We start from the raw sequence: 19,919 nt of genomic DNA, 5'->3' as shown, positions 1-19,919 counted from the left end.
TAGTGGGATCCCTGCAATTCACCCCCACTATGCTGGTGCTTGATCCCGATCTGACCCTCGGTGGTTTTTGAGCCCACGCCTGAGGACGCCCTGAGTCAGATGCAGAGATCGAGCGGGAGTTCCAACCCTACACTGACCGATTGTCAGGAGTGAGAGAAGTTAGCCGCACAGAGTGCATACTGCATCGCACTGGCGGTCACTGCTAATTAAATGCAGTACAGATAGTGCTCTTGTGTATAGATTAGCCCTGTCAGGTGCTAGTTAACTCCAACATTTGTGAGCATTCAACATCACTAGGAATGGGAATGATTAAGCAGCAATCACCAGAACAGACATACAACCACACACACGATAACAGGTTTATACTTACGCATGGCCATGCGGTCATGCAAACTTTTTATAGCTGTAGCTCTCCAGGACCTTCCTAGTGGACCAATAGGAGCTGTTACAGGACCTGAGCATGTGACCCCCAACCTCCAATGACAGGTCTTCCCTTGGGCATGCTCAGAAGGAGAAAAGCAGTCCCAGGAGCGCCTGCTCACCGCTGAACAGTACTGGTTATAATGGCTGAACCTGGAAGGCCAGCAGTAACCAAGTGCACAGCATTTGTCTGAGCCAGGTGCTGGGACCGACGTCTCTGCTGAGAAGGCTCCACTGCGGCTGGAGGAGAATGAGAGACCGCAGCGGAGGTGGTTCGAGATTCCACTTGTGCAGCGGTGGGAACTCGACACCTAACAGTGAGTATAACTGACAGGGAACCTGAGCCTGATGTGGGTATATATGTTCCTCCCAGATCCAAAAGGAGGCCAAAGACAATTAACCCCATGAGGATCTGGAGAGAACCCAGACCACAACCATGACACATGTGACATCCAAGTCACTAATATGCATTTAGCAGATCCTCAACACCTTCAACATATTCTGGAGATTTTTGTTTTCCTAAGAACCTTTTACAGATCCCCTTGAAGCTTTTCCAAGATCTCAATTTCTTATCATTTAGAGTTCTTTCAAACACATCATCTCTCATAAGCTCTCTGATTTGAGGACCAACAAATACCCCTTCCTTCAGTTTTGCTGGTGAAATGCTGGAGAATTTCTGTGAAATGTACTTGAACCCTTGTGAATTTGTCTTTGCCATGGTTTTCACAAAGTTTTTAATCAATCCCAACTTTATATGTAGTGGAGGAGGAACGATTTTTGTTGGAGGAACTAAAGGATTTTGCTGAACATTGTCTCCACTTGGAGCATAGGTGTTTCTCTGTTCCCAATGACAATGAACATAATGCTCTACTGTATTTCTACTGTCCCATAAATGCAAGAAGCAACAACATTTTGTAAAACCTCCTTGCATTTCCATTAGCAGACCAATCACTTTCAAATCTACACAGATATTCCATTGATGATGCTTATAATGTATAGCATCCAAAACAACTGACAGATTTTCATAACTTTCCTTTAGATGACATGAGTGAGCAATAGGGATTGATGGTTTCTTATTTCCATTGTAAAGCAACACTGATTTCAAACTTCTCTGGGATGAGTCAATAAACAATCACCAATCTGCAACAAAATACTCTTGATTCAGTTCTTCAAAGAGGCCATTCACATTGCTACAGTACACCATTGGTCTATCGTCATACAACAACAGTCGCACTCAAAGAAAGGTTTTCAGAGTTTTGGTTTGACTGAAAAACGTGGTTTTCTTTATTACAAACACCAAAATAAAGGTATCACCGCAGTGTTTCAAGGTAGGTAGGTAACGTTTCGACCCACAGGGTCTTTCTCAAACCTTACTTTTGATTGTAGGAGCAGAGTGGAGGGCATAGATCCCTGGATGGGACACACACCACCAACGCAGACACCATCACTTTCGCTGCTACAGCCCCGAACGGGACTCCTACGCCCATCCAGGGATCTATGCCCTCCACTCTGCTCCTACAATCAAAAGTAAGGTTTGAGAAAGACCCTGTGGGTCGAAACGTTACCTACCTACCTTGAAACACTGCGGTGATACCTTTATTTTGGTGTTTGTAATAAAGAAAACCACGTTTTTCAGTCAAACCAAAACTCTGAAAACCTTTCTTTAAGTGCGACTGTTGTTGTATGACTATAGTCTGGAGTATCCCTCCATGTTCAGTCTGCACCACCAATAGCAAGAGTGCACGTCTTGTTCTTTAATACCATTGGTCCATCAACTGTGAAAAATTATGTTAAAGTGTAACTTCTGCTTCGGTAATGACACACTTTGACATCATTATGAAGAAGAGTCTTCTGTTTCAACCTAGATGCAGGAAGTTCAGATTTACCTTTTGACAATGAAAGGTCTCTGATGAGATCATTTAATTCATGTTGAGTAAAGCGTCCTGGCTGCTTGGCTGCTCCATCAGGTACATACTCATCTTGACTTGAGGTCTTCATGCCTTCGCCAGTAGCTTCAGCTCCTTAGTCTTCATATTCTACTTCATTTTCATCCAATCCAGACAGCGGTGGTACAGGAACTGGCAAGGTATCATCATGTGGAAATGGCCTAATCGCAGATTCAAGTTCAGGGTAATTAATCTTATGTTTGTTCTTTGTAGAAATGCCCTTCAGTTTGACAAAACAAAAGTAGTAGTCAATACTATGATTTTTGGGTTCTCTCCAAATCACGGGAACAGCAAATGGCATAACCACTTTCTTCATATTCAAACAGTCACGAAGACTATTTGAACAACTTGAGCATATCACATGAGGGGCCCAGCTTTTGTCTTGATCACCAAGTGGACACTTAAAGTACATTTGGTACATCTTTTAATATCATGAGTGATTGAACGTACTTGGCCTTTTGGTGTAAAAGAACCACATACATAGCCAAAGCTGTTCGGATGATTGATACACTGTCAGGGCATTTTTCTCCTTTAAATCAGATCAAACAGTAGAGTAAGTTCAGTTCAATGGTGGTTTCAAACTAAAAAAAAAATGTGATGAGCCAACCAACTATATGTAGATATTTCCCCAGAGATTACAGAGGCAGCTTGTATTTAGAACTGATTTTACTGGAGGCAATCTGGTAGATAACTATATACAGTTGTGAGGTAAATGGGTCAGCCTATTCCTTACAGATGAACATTTGCAGACAGGCAGTTTCTCAGTGTGATATTGGCTGCTTTCAGGTTCTTTCTCTGTGGAGACCCTCACTCAGTTACACCTCAGTGGCTGAGCTGTTTTCTTCCCTCTGAGGTGACTTGCCCTCCTAAAATGCAGTGAAAAGCCTCTCACAATGGCGGCTGTCTGCTGCCTTCCCTTCTATCTCCCTGTGGCAGGGCTCAGATCACTGTAGAGGCCAGTCTCCTGTCAGAGTCTCACATACCAGTCCTAGCTGCCATAGCAATCCTTTTCTGGCTGACTCAAATCTTACTGCCTCATAACAGTTAACTCCTCCCCATAACATGTGACTTTCCGAGAAGCAGTCATTGGTTGACTGCACTGTCAATACTCCTTCCCATAAAACTCACTAAAACCTTTACTGATGTTGTTCCTGTAAGAAAATTCACAATTAAGTAAGACATGCAAAGAAATGGAAATAACATAGTAAAAACCGCATACATTGAAAATGCAGAAATAACATAATAACAAAAATACTTCTATCAGAAACTTTATGTGATAGAGCAAAACTAAGCATATTTTTGGAATCAGCACATTAAACTCCATAAAACAGACATATTACCTTTGCTGATGATTTTAATGTGTTGACCAGTGTAATCAGAATAGTCTCTAAACATTTGAAACAAGACACATATCACTCATTACAAGCATTTTAAATGTGTAACACACATTCCTCGCCTATTTTATTCAGCAGGAACACCAGAAGTAGCTTCACTTAGTTTTTATTACTGCTCAATGAAGCCCCAACTGCTTGGTCAGGCTTTCCTTATTCACCAAATAAACCACACTCCCTCATCTATTCTCTGCCAGGATATACATTTCTATAAGACATATTTTCACCACTTTTTAAATGCACTGCCCGTACATATGGCATAACCCCTACCTCCACTTCTGGTTCCCTGTGCAGCTAATGTCCAACCCTTTTCATCCAAAGTATATAGACCAATAATTACATATGGCGTACTACCAAAAAAATCACAGATACCCAAAGAGAAGAGGAGTACCAACCAAATATAAAATATAAAATATTTTATTGATAATATTTAAAAACAAAATAGTAAAGGGTTTACATAGTACAAGAAAAAATGGGGACAAGGCAGAGTAGCCCCAAAGCAATCCATATAAAAATTAATCAAATGCAGACATAAAAAGAGTCATACCCAGTAGGTGAAAAAGATATATAATATATAAATACGCCAGCAGGGGTCAGTATTGCTCCAAAAGAAACGTATAGGTCAATAATCCCAAAATGGTTTAAGGAGCAGTAATGGTGTGCTGAAAAAAGGCTACACCAAAGGGAAGGTTGAAAAGGGTATCAATGTTGATACAATTATATTAGCAGTGGTAACCATAGATATACATAAAGTGCCCGTGCATGTGCGAATATGGAGCCTATATAGACTAATATAGTGCAAAAAAGGGGCTATGGGTTAACTATAGAATACCACATAAATACCTGCTGTTAGAAGGATTGCAGTGGGAAAGGAAACCCCGACGCGTGTTTCGCAGCGTAGCTTCTTCCTGGGGGTTGTAGTGATATAGGGGACATAGTGCGGTCCTTATATGTGCGGCGGTTGTCTTGGCGCTGGCGTCATCAGACACAGGACAGGAAGCGGTGGGTTCGGCGTCCCACGTCACCTAGTCCCGCCCAACTCCGAGAGGTCAGAGAGGTAAGAAACATGGCGACGCTGCTGGACACGTTGCCACAGCAACCTGAAACGGCCGATGGGCGCAAGCGCACCATGCTACAGCAAGGAAGCCCTGTATGAGGGGGCTGAATAAAGGTAAAAAGAAGAATGATACTGAATACACGCTGAACATGGTAATGACCTGACATGTTGCTAGGGAGTGCCGAACTAATTAGGGTGTGAAAATTATACACAAACACATACGTACACAGATAAAAATAATTAAAAAAATAAATATTCTTAAAATACAAGCACTATGAATTTTCCTTACAAAGATATATTTAAAGAAAGGGAGCAAAACTCATAACTTCATTTAGGCCTCCAGGTTGGAGTGAGCCTATCCTGGAGATCCACTTGGTCTCAAGCTGAGCCAGTCTGGTTTTAAAATTTCCACCCCTAGAGTCCTTCAGTATCCTATCAATGCCAATTACCCTCAATCCACTTGGATCACACTTATGGAATAATTTAAAATGTCGTGGTATTGGCTTTAAAAGTGTCAAATCAGTCACTCCACAAGCTTTAGCTATATCACGGACATGTTCACGAGTCCTTATTCTCAATTGTCTGGAAGTCATGCCTACATATATAAGGTGGCACGGACATGTGGCATAGTATATCACACAGTCCGTGCCACATGTGATGTTATGGGTGATATGAAATACTTTACCATGCGTATCCTTAAAGTCATGGGCCCTGTCCATGTTTTCACAGGCCAGGCATTTCCCAGGCCAACCCTGTCCTTAGTATTATATTGTCAACTATACCTATAGATGGATGGACACCTAGCTGTTCGGGTTCGGCTGAACAGTTACAAAAAGTTCAGGTTCGGGTACCAGAAGAGTACCTGGACCAGAAGCTGAACCCAGACCCCATTCACTTGAATGGAGTCCTGAACATCCAGTGTTTGCTGCGCTGTTATGTGCATGACAGCGCGGCAAACACCGCTTCTGATCAGCGGTGAAATCATCCCCGCCTGTCAGAGAGCCACAGTTCCCATGCTGTCAAAAGACAGCGTGAATGCTCAGCTGTGATCGGAGGTATAAGGTTTACCTCCGGTCACTGGTGTCAGCTGATGGGACAACTGCTCCCATCATCCAACACCTGCTGCCACTAATAACAGCGAGAGCAAGTGCAGCGGATATGAGTATTCATCAGCTGGTCCTGCACTGTAAATAAATATTTTTTTTAAAAAAAGGTTGGTTCCCCTGTATTTTTGTTAACCAGCCAAGCAAAACTCAAAGCTGGGGCTGCAACCCTCAGCTGTCAGCTTCAGCAAGGCTAGTTTATAAGAATAGATGGGTCCCCACGCCATATTTTTTATATGTGGTGGTGGTGGTGTGGTGTCCCCCCCATTTTTGACTTTTAACTTTGCTAAAGCAGACAACTGGGGGCTGGTATTCTCAGGCTGGTAAGGAGCCATGGATATTGGCCCCCACCAGCCTAAAAATAGCAGCCCGCAGCTGCCAAAAAAGGCACATCTATTCGATGCGCCAATTCTGCTGCTTTGCTCGACTCTTCCCACTTGCCCTGTAGTGATGGCAAGTGGGGTTAATATTTGTGAGGTTGATGTCACCTTTGTATTGTCAGGTAACACCAAGCCCACGGCTTAGTAATGGAGAGGCGTCTATAAGACACCTATCAATTACTAATCCTATAGTTATATGGTAAATAAACACACAGTAAGAATAAAGTCCTTTAACCACTTTCTGCAAGATGACAGAATAGTAAGTCAGCTGGCAGTATCCCCCGCTTTGAGGTAGGCTCCGGCGGTGAGCCCACCTCAAAGCCCACGACATGTCAACTGTTTTTAACAGCTGACTTGCCCACAATAGGCGCGAGTGGAATCGCGATCCACCCATGCCCATTAACTAGTTAAATGCCGCTGTCAAACTCTGACAGCAGAATTTAACAAGTGCTACTGGCCGCGCAGCCAGAAGTACGCTCACCGCTGACCCTGTCACGTGAACGGGGGTCATCAGTGTGTTGCCATCACAACCAGAGGTCTCCTGAAAACCTCTATGGTTGTTGATGACGGATTGGTATGAGCGGTATGATCTGTGCATCACCTCTATGTAGCAGAGGCGATCGAGTTGTGGCAGCTTCTAGCCTCCCATGGAGGCTATTGAAGCATGCCAAAATAAAAAAAAGTGTTTAAAAAAATAAAAAATATATAAAAGTTCAAATCACCCCCCTTTCGCCTCAATCAAAATAAAACAATAAAAAAAAATCAAACCTACACATATTTGGTATCGTTGTGTTCAGAATCGACCGATCTATCAATTAAAAAAAAGGATTAAGCTGAACGCTAAATGGAGTAGCGAGAAAAAAAATAATAACTCCAAAATGAAGTTTTCTTGGTCACCGCGACATTGCATTAAAATGCAATAACAGGCGATCAAAAGAACGTATCTGCACAAAAGTGGTATAATTAAAAATATCAGCTTGGCAAGCCCTCACACAACCCCAGATCACAAAAAATGGAGACGCTGCCAGTATCGGAAAATTGCGCTTTTTTTTAGCAAACTTTGGAATTTTTTTTCCTTTTTTTTACCACTTAGATAAAAGAGAACCTAGACATTTTTGGTGTCTATGAACTCGTAGTGACCTGGAGAATCGTAATGCCAGGTCAGTTTTAGCATTTAGTGAACCTAGCAAAAAAGCCAAACAAAAAACCAGTGTGGGATTGCACTTTTTTTGCAGTGTCATCGCACTTGGAATTTTTTTCCCATTTTGTGTTACACAACATGGTAAAACCAATGGTATTTTTCAAAAGTACAACTTGTCCCGCAAAAAGTAAGCCCTCTCAAGGCCATATTAATGGAAAAATAAAAAAGTTATGGCTCTGGAAAGAAGGGGAGTGAAAAACGAAAACGAAAACACGAAAAACGCTCCGGGGGTTAAAGGGTTAATTGAAAGAAAGACACAGAATCCTTTAATAATCTCAATTAAACAACACTTAAATCTTCCTCTATTAGAGTAGCAGTGAAGACCACCAATCTCTGCACATTTTGTGAACTGAGCTATGCTATAAATACATAGACCAGGTGAAGCCAGAGGGGAAAATCAACCCTAACACTGGTCGGCTATTTTGCAGTCAATAAGTGTTAGTCCCTGCTCACACGTTCTGTATTTGGTCAGTATTTAACATCAGTATTTGTAAGCCAAAACTAGAAGTAGGTAAAGAAATCAGAAGTGGTAACGTGTTTTTATTTTACCTTTCCTCTGAATAAACTACTCATGATTTTGGCTTACAAATATTGAGGTAAAATACTGACCAAGTACTGAACATATATATATGGCCTTAGGTTGAATAACAGCAGCAGCACCACTTTCTAGGTTTTACAACCCAGGTAGGGGTGGTGATAACAATCAGTTTAATAGAAGACACAGTACTTTGCTTAGCCTGAAGTGAGCTGCAGTAGGAATAGGATTTAGGCCATGTGCACACGTTCAGTATTTTTCGCGTTTTTTTCATGTTTTTTCGCTATAAAAACGCGAAAAAAACGCTTACATATGCCTCCTATTATTTACAGTGTATTCCGCATTTCTTGTGCAAATGTTGCATTTTTTTCCGCGAAAAAATCACATCGCGGAAAAAAAAGCAACATGTTCATTAAATTTGCGGAATTGCGGGGATTCCGCACACCTAGGAATGCATTGATCTGCTTACTTTCCGCATGTGGCTATGCACACCATGCGGGAAGTAAGCAGATCATGTGCGGTTGGTACCCAGGGTGGAGGAGAGGAGACTCTCCTCCACGGACTGGGCACCATATAATTGGTAAAAAAAAAAAGAATTAAAATAAAAAATAGTGATATACTCACCTTCGATGGCCCCCGGAGTCTTCCCGCCTCTCAGCGGTGCATGCTGTCGCTTCCGTTCCTATAGATGGTGTGGTGAAGGACCTGCGATGACGTCGCCGTCTTGTGATTGGTCGCGAGAGCGGTCATGTGACCGCTCACGAGACCGCGACGTCATCGAAGGTCCTGCACACACACACCATCTATAGGAACGGACGCCGCTGAGATCGGCTGTCTGCAGGTGAGTATAACCATTTTTTTAATTTTTTTATTATTTTTAAACATTCTATCTTTTACTATTGATGCTGCGTAGGCAGCATCTATAGTAAAAAGTTGGTCACACTTGTCAAACACTATGTTTGACAAGTGTGACCAACCTGTCAGTCAGTTTTCCAAGCGATGCTACAGATCGCTTGGAAAACTTTAGCATTCTGCAAGCTAATTTCGCTTGCAAAATGCTAAAAAAACCGAGGAAAAAAAGGGAAAAAAAAAATGCGGATTTCTTGCAGAAAATTTCCGGTTTTCTTCAGGAAATTTCTGCAAGAAATCCTGACGTGTGCACATACCCTTATACCCACAGCACCACTCTCTCAAGGTTATCCAAACTGGAAAAGAATGGTAGCACTTAGCAGTGAACTGCTATAGTCCTGTAGAGCATGCCAGTGACCGATGCTGTCCACAAATTGGGAAGTCGCTTGCTAACTTCTGGCCATTCTTAGATGACATTGGATTTCTAAAAGCCACTGGGTTTACAAGAAAAAAAAACCTTTAACAAATGTAGCAATTTTGACCATGTGAAGACATGCACCCAAAATAGCTTTTGTTGAATTCTCTGAAACTAACTTTAAAACACCCAAAACAAGGTGTTTGAAGCTCTCAGCATTACTTGTCCACTTTCAGCAATTCATTTTTTTAAGAGTTACTTAATTCTTTTGTATTTTTCATTTTTCACATGAAACACACACATGTTCTGTTGATAAATGCTTTCCTTCCTGAAATAGCCTTGATGGCATTGTCTACACAAATGATGGCTGTCACTGAGTGAGTAGTTAATTATTTAGAAATTGAACCAAATCAAAATGCAACTGTTCACATGACAAACTGGAACAATTTGTACAATTATGTTTCACATTTATTAATCTGAATTGAATAAGGTTAAAACAAATTATTTATGGAAAAAAAAATATTTTTTAACAGAAAATAAATCCTTTGAAAGTGGAATCTATCTCAAAGATGGTATACCCAAAATCCATCTTTTTGGTAAATGTGTACTTTCTAATGAGACCAATAATCCTTCAAAGACTATCCTCACATGTATCAGTGGTAGTATGACAGAATGACATCACTATTATATTAGCAATTTACCCTCAAATGTATTGGTTGCTAAGTGTCAAAGTAAGTTCTACAAAAATACTAGGACCTAAAGTCCTATCTGCATCCATGAGCTTTGGACAGCCACAATGCTGTCACCTGGTTCACAGGTTTTCCTTCTTTGGACCATTTTTGCAGGTGCTGCAACATTCTGATGTATTTATACCTACAGCATTAGCTTATCATCATGTCCGCCTTTGTCATTACAGAGGCACATCTGACAATTGGTCTAATATTTAATAGTATGCATAAAAAAGTAGGAGACTTAATATACAGTAGCATTGCAGGATTTGCTATTAAACAGTGCAAGGCAAGCATTGCACCCTTTAACCCAATAAGTAAAATAATGTCACCTAAGTGTCTTCTTTATAAAGTATTAGTGCCTCTTTAGTGCCATTTATAAAATAACAATGACTCTGAGTGCCCTGTAAGTAATAATACCCCTTTTGTGCTTTATACGAACGTAATCTGAGTGATGAACTCCTTTTCTACTCTCTACACAAAGCAGGCCTGGACAGGTGGCTCAAAGCCATTGTATCATCGAAATACCTGCTTTGGGAAGCTGGTAACTTGTAGGCCATATCCCTACTGCGTCCTGCAGCCTACAGGACGTAGAGTGATGGGGCATATAACACCAATATAGTTGGAAGTAGAATGCGTCTGAAGCTACTTGTCACCCAGCCAGATGTCCTTGGCATGTGCACTATCCCAGATCTAACAATGACACTACTTTCATTTTTTACTCCTTGGAAAATGTACACCCCTAAGCAACTGCTCTTGTGGCTCACCATACCTTGCCACTGCCATTGGGTTATGGATGATGTGTTGGGGGAATATATTGAGGAATATATATGTCAAATGGAGGACAGTAAAAAGATCTGAATTTGTGATACAACTAATTTTTTCATTTATTGCAGAAGATCTAAAATACATTTCCTTGCACACAAAGTGAAGTGACTTCTAATACGTAAGTTGAGTTGCGCTACTTAATATTGAGAAACACAGTGGTATATAATATAATATACGGTATGCTGAATGTATTGGAGGAAGCCTAATGTACTTTCTGTTGCTTGCAATTCACATACAGTCAATATAAGAAGCAATAGAGCTGTTTTTCAGCATCTGGACAGCGTGGATAAGAGCCTTGTTCCACCACAAACACAGATTGTTTTTTGTGATTAAAACTAATGGCTATACTCTGGATGAAAACAATGCACTGTTGACTTTTGTCTGAAGTTACAAAACGCATTCAGCTCCTAATCTGCTTGACAACGTGTTTGATTCTTATTTTATGTGGAAAACCTGCGGGGTAATTGAAGAACACCAGATAAAGTCTTCTTTAATATGGCAACATAAATCTAACAGTGAAGTGACATGCATACAAAGACTGCACTTCTTTACTATCACAGCGTCCAATGTCTGTGCCATTTATTAGCCAAACTGTGAATAGGCAATGAAAGGCCAATTTATATGTTACGGCAGGAGATGTATTACAACGACCTTAAACATTGATTGCCTCAGATGGCCTATTCTTGATCAGTATATGCACACATAAAATAGCAATAATGTGGGGTTCTCTTATCAGATCTTAGATATTTCCTGGGACTGTCTGCAACCATTAACCTTGCGCATTATCTGACTTAGTGATTAGTATAGGGCACAAAAACCCATATTGATAGCAACCTTTTTGGTTAAAATAGCATGTTGAATTATTATCCTCCAGTTTTTGCTGACTCTGTGATACAAATGATAGTGTTATGCTAGTAGCGTGAAATTGCTAATTTGTCATTTCTTTCACTGTGCAGTCAATGATGTGGTACTAATGAATGAGGCACATAATTGTGCAATTGTGAATTGTACTTTCTTGTATGGCTATATTAAGAGGCCCAGAATGTCAGCGATGTCTTTGTTTGCTAATTCACTTTAGATATCAATTCTGAGCAAGGAGATGATCACAAATATTGTACCTATTTATCTTAAAGTCGTACAATGGAAAGTTCTTAGCCTACCTCAGCTTTTGTTCTGCTGAATAGAAATTTTAAAGTGTGCCATTGTTAACAAAATTAACAGTTTGTCTGGAACAGTTTATGGTTGCAGCCATGAGCACAAAGTGCACTTTATGGAATGGAAGTGAAAGACACTGAAAGCTTTTTGAGATTTAAACAGCACAGAGTACGGCAAAAAAAATGCAGATTCTTATATTGAATTTTCCTATTTCATTTTCTTATAACTGCTATTTGACATGTGGGAATGTTACTTTTATACTCTTGATGTCTAATTTTGGAATACAGTCAACATTTTTAATAGCATCATTACGCTGAGTATGTATGTATGTATATGTACTATTAGGGCTCCTGTAACAAATATCTCTGCAGCCAATTTTCTCTCAGATGTAGAGAATTAGAAGAATAGCAATTCTCCATCTTCTCAATTCTGTCAGTCCATGTAAATCGGACCTCACTCAGATGTGATCCGAAAGCAGTCCAGTTTGCTTCACAGATCCATAGACATGAATGACGGAGTCCGCTCTGATTGGACGCAACTCATGCATGCTGCAATTTTTTTTTCAGACCATCTCAGCCCAATGTAAAAATCGAATATGTGCATGGCCCTATATAATGGCGATTTGCGCTTTATGTCAAAATGACGGATAGCATTTGTCTGATTTTAATGGTCTTATGCACAAGACGGCTATTAGATTCATTGTATGCATCTGAGCTAATAAATTTCTCTGCTTACAGTTATTGGTGAATAGCTGCACAGGTATAAAGGGAATGCAATATAATGAGCTATTGGAGAACAAGAGAATGTATGAGTGGGCTCATTTTCATACTGAGCTCTAAAAATAATTTTCTTCTGCACTAACCCAATGACCAATTTGACGGAGACCAAGAATATCCAACTTATAATTACAAAGAATACTTGACATGTCCACCACTAACATACGCTTTTTTATTTTATTGTCATACTCTATAGCAGTGTTCCCTAACTCCGGTCCTCAAGAGTCACCAATAGGTCATGCTTTCAGGATTTCCTTAATATTACACAGGTGATAATTGCATCACCTGCACAGGCAATAATTCCATCACCTGTGCAATACTAAGGAGATCTTGAAAACATGACCTGTTGGTGGCTCTTGAGGACCGGAGTTGGGGAACACTGCTCTATAGGAACAGGATATAGGATATATTGATTCCATTGTAATGAAATGCTTCAACTTTCAGTTTACATTCTATCTACATACTTACATACCAAATATATTTTATATTGCGGTCAGAAGAGTTTTATTTGGCAGCGCTATTGTCTGTGAGCTGAAGTAGTAAGTATAGCCACTGCCAAATATCTGAATCAGTGGTAGAAAAACATTCAAGTGATCATCGCTGGTCTAGAAAGCAGTCCTCACTGATCTAATATTGAAGATCTGTTCATAGGATAAGCCAACAATATTACAGCCCTGGGAAACTTATTTAAGTTGACATTATTGCTGTTTATGCAAACTTTCTGTCAAAACATGAATATTTTGCTAAATTAACTTGAATAGTTAATAAATGTAATTTTTATGGTGCATTTTTGTTTTCAAATTAATGTGATTTACCTTTTTTTATTGGTTGCATTTTTAGTTGCACTTTTAATATTTCAAGTCACACTATGCACAGATCGTCCATAGTGATTACAATCCTCATAGGACCTCATTACTTCATAGAATACCATTTGTTAGGTAAAAAAAAGCCACATTTTGATTCATAAGTGCATTGTATGATGTCTTTTCCCAGCCTTCAGACCTTTGCAACAAATTAAAGGCTCAGCAGTCCAGTATTCTGTGCATTTTTTAAAAATATTGTATAAGTTGGACAACCCTTTTAAGGCTCTAACAGTTTTGTGTCACATTTGACAATAAATGTCTGAGTCGGTAAGATCAATGTGAGTTTTGAACTGCAGAAGTTTTATAGTACAAGATGCTACAGTCTTACTGAATTTTGAGGAAACTTCTCCCCATTACTAGTTCAGATTTCACATTATGTTATGCCCAATTAATGAATTAAAAACAATGGTTGGTCTCAGTATGGTGCCCATTCAGAGTCTTTTGAAATTCAAAATTAGAATTCGCCAGATCTGGAGTTTTTTTTTTATTTGATTTGCAGTGAATCTCAATACTTCAATGCTTCTAATTGCAAAGAAAATATGTTTGTAACATTTTGAGGTCTCCCAAGACTGTAATGAACACCTATAATGCTCTTTAATGCAAACACTGCCTTAGAAATGTCCATGTGGTCTCAACATACAGTGGCATTTTGGTATTTAAAAGTTTGGGCACCCGTGGTCAAAATTACTGTTATTGTGAACAATTGCGCAATTTTAAGATGACATGACGATGACATGACCTCTAAAAGGCCTAAAGTTGAAGATGACACATTCTCTCTCTCTCTCTCTCTCTCTCTCTCTCTCTCTCTATCTATATATATATATATATATATACAGTTGTGTGAAAAAGTTTTTGCGCCCTTCCTGATTTCCTATTCTCTTGCAAATTTTATTTTATTATTGTACTTAAATATTGTTTATAATAAATAATAATTTTCATTATTATTTAAGGGAAATAGGAGTCCAAACCTACAGGGACCTTGATGAAAAAGTGATTGCCCCCTAAACCTAATAACCGCTTGGGCCACCCTTACCAGCAACGACTGCAATCAAACGTTTGCAATAGCAGGCAGTGAGTCTATTACAATGCTTTGGAGGAATTTTGCACACTAATCTTTGCAGAACTGTTGTAATTCAGGCACATTGGATGGTTTCCGAGCATGAACCACCTATTTAAGGTCATGCCACAGCATTTCAAATGGATTACGGTCAGGACATTGACTGGTCTATTCAAAAGTCTTAATTTTGTTTTTCTTAATCCATTCAGAGGTGGACTTGCTGGTGTGTTTTGAATTATTGTCCTGCTGCATAGCCCAAGTGTGGTTCAGCTTGAGGTCACGAACAGATGGCAGGACATTCTTCTTCAGTATTTTTTGTTAGACAGCAAAATTCATGGTTCCATTTACCACAGCAAATCTTCCAGGTCTCGAAGCAGCAAAACAGCCACAGACCATCACACTTTCACCACTGTAGTTTACTGTTGGTATGATGTTCCTTTTCTGAAATGCTGTATTACTTCTATGCCAGATTTAATGGGACATACACCTTCCAAAAAGTTCAACTTTGGTCTCCCCAGTCCACAAAGTATTCTCCCAAAACTCTTGGGGATCATCAAGATATTGTCTGGCAAAACTGAGATTAACCTTTTTGTTCTTATTGCTCAGCAGTGGTTTTCATCTTGGAACTCTGCTATGATGGCCATTTTTGCCCAATCTCTTTCTTATGGTGGAGTCATGAACACTGACCTTAAATGAGGCAAATGAGGCCTGTAGTTCTCTGAATGTTGTTGTGGGGTCTTTTGTGACCTCTTGGATGAGTTGTTGCTGCATTCTTGGGTTAATTGCATTGTCTGGACACTCCTGGGAAGGTTCAGCACTGTTCCATATTATGTCCATTTGTGGATATTGGCTCTCACTGTGGTTCACTGGAGTCCCAAAACTTGAGAAATGGCTTTATTACCTATTCCAGACTCATATACCTCAATTACTTTTTTCTCATTTGTTCCATAATTTCTTTGGATTGCAGCATGATGTCTAGCTTTTGATGATCTTTTGATCTAATTCGCTTTGTCAGGCAGGTCCTATATAAGTGAATTCTTAATTGAGAACATATGTGTCAGTAATCAGACCTTGATGTGGCTAGGGAATTTTAACTCAGCTTCCCAAAGGTGTGATAAGCCACAGCTAATTTATGTTTTAAGGAGGGGGGAATTCACTTTTTCATACAGGGTCCTGTAGGTGTGGATTTCTTTTTCCCTTAAATAATAAGACCTTCATTTAAAAACTGCATTTTATGTTTACGTGTGTTGTCTTTGTCTGATATTTAAATTCGCTTGGTGATCTGAAACATTTAAATGTGACAAACATGCAAAAGAACAGGAAATCAGGAAGGAAACTAAACGTTTTTCACATAGCTATATAAATAAATATATATATATATATATATATATATATATATATATATATAAATCGGAACAGCACAATGCTCACCGGTGGGTGCCTGGCCTCCTGGGTAGAATGGTCTACGCATCTACCCAAATTGTATACCAAGAAGAAAAAAGAAGGCAGCACTCCAAATCCTTTTCAGGGTGAAAAAGTGTGTAGTTTATTCAAACCCACATCTCTGTGCAACGTTTCGGCTCACACTGAACCTTTCTCAAGCCAAAGAAGCTTGAGAAAGGCTCAGTGTGAGCCGAAATGTCGCACAGAGATGTGGGTTTGAATAAACTACACACTTTTTCACCCTGAAAAGGATTTGGAGTGCTGCCTTCTTTTTTCTACTTGGTATATATATATATATATATATATATATATATATATACATACATACATACATACATACATACATACATATATATATATATATATATATATATATATATGTGTGTGTATATAGTCATTTTTTACATTTTAAAAATTACAAAAAAGGACAATGGGTTGTTGCAAAAGTTCGGGCACCCTTGGAGATTTATTCCCCCATATAACTTTGACCAAGGTTTCACACCATAATTAGCATATTAGGGTTATGGCTTGTTCACTATCATCATTAGGAAAAGATAGGTGATAAAAATTTCCCAGCTTTATAAAAACTCAGCCTTCTCTAACCTTTTGCCAAAAAACAGCAGCCATGGGTTCTTCTAAGGAGCTGTCTCGCTGTCTGAAAATGAAAATGGAGGAGGCCCACAAAGTAGGAGAAGGCTATAAGAAGATAGCAAAGCATTTGAAGACCCTTTCCTTGGTGGATGTCAAGATAATGTCTGGAAGACCATGCAAAATTTAAGTGAGAGCTGCTTGTTGTATTGCTAGAGAAGAAAATCACAACTTGACTGTAAAAGACCATCAGAAAGATTTATCAGACTCTGGAGTTTTGGTACATTGTTCTACTGTTCAGAGACATCTACACAAATATGACCCTCATGAAAGAGTCATCAAAAGAAAACCTTTTCTATTTCCTTACCATAAAATTCAGCATCAGAAGTATGCAAAAGAATGTCTAAACAAGCCTGGACCGATTAGGTTAAAATATAACTCTTTGGCCACAATGATCAAAGGCATGTGTGGAGAAAAAGGGCACAGAATTTCAAGAAAATAAATTGCCAACCATTATGCATGGGGGTGGAACAATCATGCTTTGGGATTGTGCTGCAGCCAATGGCACATGCAATATTTCATGGGTAGAGGGAAGAATAGATTCAATGAAATTTCAACAAATTCTTGATGCAAACAAAACACCATCTCTAAAAAAGTTGAAGATAAAAAAAGATTGGTTCTACAAATGAATAATGTTCCTAAACACATGTCAATATCCACACTAGAATACCTCAAAAGGCATTAGTTGAAGGTTTTACAATGACCCTCACAGTCCCCTAATCTGAACATCATTGAAAATCTGTCATTAAATCTCAAAATAGCAGTGCACGCAAGATGACCCAGTAACCTCACAGACCTGAAAGAATCTTCCAAGGAAGAATGGATGAAAATCCCTCAAACAAGAATTGAAGGACTCTTGGGTGGGTACAAAAAGCATTAAAAACTGTGATACTTTTAAAAGGAGGTGCTACTAGATACTAACCATGGAGAAAGCCTAAACTTTTGCATCTGCCCATTTTGCATCTGTCCACTTTTGTAATTTTTAAAATGTAAAAGATGAATATACAGTGGGTACGGAAAGTATTCATACCCCTTTACATTTTTCACTCTTTATTTCATTGCAGCCATTTGGTAAATTTAAAAAAGTTTATTTTTTTTCTCATTAGTACACACTGCATCCCATCTTGACTGAAAAAACAGAAATGTAGTAACTTTTTGCAAATTTATTAAAAAAGAAAAACGCTGCAGAAGCAGCACTCATTATTTTTAGTGAACAGTGAATCAGTATAAACAGGGCATGAGCAGGATTTTGCAGGTTTTTTTTAAAGGGGTTTTCCAGGACTTTGATATTGATGGCCTATCCTTACTATAGGTTTTCAAAATTAGATATTAGCTTTTGAAGTTAATGTTACTACATAATATAGTACTTCCCTTTGAAATCTTAATATAGTGATCAAAGTAGTGAATTTAAACATAACATTTATTCGATTAATTCAAAACAATTTATGTTCCCCAAAAATTAGGAAAAGGTGTAAGCAAAAAAATACAGTGTATTAAATAGACTGCTAATTGTAAGCTCGGTGCATTTACCACAGAATAGAACAGACACAAAAAGAGGAATTCTGGACCTGGGTGTTGGTTAATATGCACCTAATTTCTTTTCCCTTTCCATTATTAATATTTTTAATTCTCCTTCTCCACATGCAAAGTATGTTGTCCAGTCAATTGTATAGTTTATGGAGTTAATAAATCCTGTGCCATTTCTTTGCATTGACAACACATATACACCTAAATAGGTTTGCCCTTCAAAGAGAATATGTTACCAGGTCAAACATGGGCCGATTTTGCTTTTTTCATTTGTGTTTGCTCCCCTGAGTATAATGATTTTTTTATTTGATAAAATCTGCTGTAAAGTTCCAGAGCTATGGGTTTTTTTTATTTGATGCAGCCAATATGCTAATTTTTATGGTCTGTACCAAGAGGGCATTGCTCACAGGATTCTCTAGGGACTTGACGTTAAGCTGCCATGCATAAACACCCTGTATGCCATAAAATTTACATATTGGGGAACTAAATAAAGACCCATATGTCTGAAACCATGTAGCACATTCTAATAAAGAAAAATGAATCCTTGGAAACAGCAGGAATTAAAAAGAGCAAAAACTGGCTATTTTTGACCTAATGACAAGTTTGTATTAAAGAGTTGTCCAGCAATGTCCATCCGTATCAATCAAAGTAAAAACAGTGATGTTGGTGCACTGACATGACATTGTTGTGTGTGTCCTCTCCTTGGTTATAGCCTTTACTACTTCACCAGAGTGGGCATACACACTTATGGAATATTTTTGAGGTGCAACAGAAGAACGGCCCCTCATTGGCTGCAGCCACAACAATGTGACGTCACTCTCTGGGTACAGCGACGCTGACATAATTGGAACAGTACCACTGCAAGAGGTGAGTATCCATTTTATTTTCAATTAGGGTTCTTAATTTGTTAAGCAAGGGTTATCCAATAGTGGACCACGCCTTTAGTGATGAAGTTACCCCACTCTGAACTCGCAATGTTGCCCCTATATCCTTTTTATTATACAAATATGTTTATGGATTTATATTTTTAATTTCTTTTCAATTAGAGTTTTTTACTTTTCTTAACTGAAAAACATCAAGGTTATCTCTGATTTTTGGCTGAACAATGTGTTTTTAGTCAGTTGCACAAAGATATTCAAAATTGTCATATTAGTGTTGAAATTAGCGAGAACTCTGGAATATTTTCACATTTAGGAAAAAAGAAAGTATAATTCAGGCTTTTAAATTCTTTACCACGCCACTAAAGCTGGATATAAGAAAGATGCAAAGAAGATTGAATAGGTGACCTTGAGTTCAAAAGGACATATTTCAATTTACTGCGCCATCCAGTCTTCAGTCAAATGACTCATCTTGTTTGTATGAAATAGCAGAGGGGAGTAGTACAAATTTAATTTTTCTCCTCAGTACACAGTCAAGCAGCAGAGAGAAAAGAAAGTATCCATTCTATTGTAGATGTCTTCCATTCCTCTGAAAATTGTACAGGATTTGAAATAAACAGTTACCTCTACTAGAATTTATATTACTTTAGAGAGTGTAAAACTGTGTAGCAAAGGGTGTTCATACTTAAATTGTTGGGGCACAGATTAGAAAAAAACAC

This window comes from Ranitomeya variabilis, chromosome 3 (genome assembly GCF_051348905.1).
Source record: "Ranitomeya variabilis isolate aRanVar5 chromosome 3, aRanVar5.hap1, whole genome shotgun sequence".
NCBI lineage: Eukaryota > Metazoa > Chordata > Amphibia > Anura > Dendrobatidae > Ranitomeya > Ranitomeya variabilis.
This window is presented reverse-complemented; position numbering follows the sequence as displayed.